The following is a 2244-nucleotide window of genomic DNA, read 5'->3' on the forward strand; positions in this document are numbered from 1 at the left end:
CGTTTTCCCTCTTTTTTTCAGGCAGTAGAGACCTGAATTTTAGACGTGCTATCACAAACTGGATTCTCAGCCTGGGCAACTGAATCCTTTCTACTCCCAGTGCAGTGGATGTCAGATCTCAGTGTGGGTAGGAATTATTTCAGGAGCTTATTAAAATGCAGATCCACAGCAGGCCCAACCACCCAAGGTTTTAATTAAATAAATCCAAAGGGGACTTGGAGGCCTGGGGACCTGGCTCCCTCCCTGCTCAAGTGATTCCAGTGTGTGAACTCCCATAATGTTCCAGGGTGAAGAAATAAAATACACAATAGCAAGTGGCCTACAGCAAACATTCTGTTCCTCTTTTCTTCTTAGGGCCTTATTTCCTTTTTCTTCTTTCTTATGTAGCCAGTGAGATAAGTCAGCCCTGAGACTTCCTGGGACTACGAGGTCCCAGCAGAACCAGGCTGGTTCCACAGAATGCACAAGTGCAATGGGGTGGCTTGAGCTAGCCTTCCTGGGTCGACACCAGGATACATAAAGGGGTGCCTGCCAGTCCACATGTGGTACCCAAATATGGTTTCTTTGGCCTGGACAGATTTGACCTGTCCAATGTTTAATAAAATTTGAATTTATTTCCAACTTTTCAAGCTCAGGAGATTTCACACCCTAACACAGGGACCCCTGTGTAGACCAGGGGTACACAGTAGACCGCTTTTTTAGAACAGTAAGGTATGAAACCTATCTTTCATTCCCACACAGTAAAGGTGTGTCCTTTAGATGGCCAGGAGCTCTGTGATCTGCTGCTGTCTCCTTCCTCCCTTCCTTCCTTCCTTCTTCTCGTCCTTCTTTCCTTCCTTCCTTCCTTCTTTCCTTCCTTATGCCTTGCTGCCCCCATATAGAGGGCCCTTCCCAGCCATCTTTATGGCCCAGGGAGTTATATTTGTAATACCATGGAAAAGTTATTGGAATTCTAGTTAGTTAATTCCAATCCACCTGGCCGGGCATGGTGATACACGTCTGTAATACCAGCACTCAGGAGGCTGAGGTAGGAGGATCGTTGCAAGTTCGAGAGCAGCCTGGGCTACAAAGTGAGCTCTAGGCCAGCCAGCCTGAACTGCATAGTAAGACCCTGTCTCAAAAAAGACAAAAAAAAAAAAAAAGAAAAAGAAAAAATTCCAATCTACCACTTCTAGGAGCGAATAAAGACACTAAGGTGTTTTTGTAGTTATGGGGAACGAAGGGATCCTAAGTCCAGCCATGATGATGGCGATCCGGAACAAAGGCCTCCACCAAAGGCCGAATCCGTGTTTCACTAATTCATGAAGAAGGGAGTGGTTTGAGAATGAGTGACTGTGAGACTCTTGGGAAACAGGTTAGTGCTGTGAGCTAGGCTAGGTTGGAGGCTTGGAATCACCTCTGCAATAGGCAGAGAGAGGGATATGCAGAAAGAGTAATCTGCATAACACAACTGAGATGGTATCTAATGTTTTGGGGTCTGGTGCTTCAGCTCTGATGTGTAATCTTTCAAGCTCCAGGAAGCCATACCCTGTAACTTGAGGCTCAATCCCAGCTGACAGTCATTTCGCCTCATCCAGGCTCACACAAGAGAACAACAAGGGTGGGGGGTTTCCAGGGAAACATGCCTGCTGTCTTCAAAGACTACCAATAGCACCTCAGCTGCACCAATATGCATTGCTTGAAGCCAATTGAAGGGATAAGGAAAAGTCCTAGTCAGCTCTGCACACATCAATACATGGAAATAGGGTCAGCTTCAGGCAAAATGGAGACAACTGCTCCTCCTTCAAGGAGAGTCGCCCAGGTGGTCCTCCACACTCTCACCCCTAATAAAGGCCCAAGTGTCAGTTACCATTTATCATCATTGTGTTTTCATTAAAGTTAAGAAACTGAAATATTGCTTTGGAAAACAAGAGAGTCTAGTGTTTCAAAATTAAATATCAGATCCATTCTCTCATTGACATTATTGCCTGGCTTTTGTAGGTATTTAAGCTTCCTATCTATAACCTACCTCTTAATCCAGATGGGGAAAGGCATCTTTACATGGATGTGGAATTCTATTCAGTAGTAATAGGGGGTGAGCTACCATAAAATGAATGAATTTCAAACATGAGGCTGAGAAAAGACATCAGACACAAAAGAGTAACACTGTAAAATTTCCTTTATATAAAACACTAGAAAAAGCAAAGCCAATCTGTAGTAACAGAACACAAATTTCTCTTCCTGGTTTCTCTGGATAAGGATGGG

This window comes from Chinchilla lanigera, unplaced genomic scaffold, assembly GCF_000276665.1.
Source record: "Chinchilla lanigera isolate Chin_1 unplaced genomic scaffold, ChiLan1.0 scaffold00111, whole genome shotgun sequence".
Lineage (NCBI taxonomy): Eukaryota > Metazoa > Chordata > Mammalia > Rodentia > Chinchillidae > Chinchilla > Chinchilla lanigera.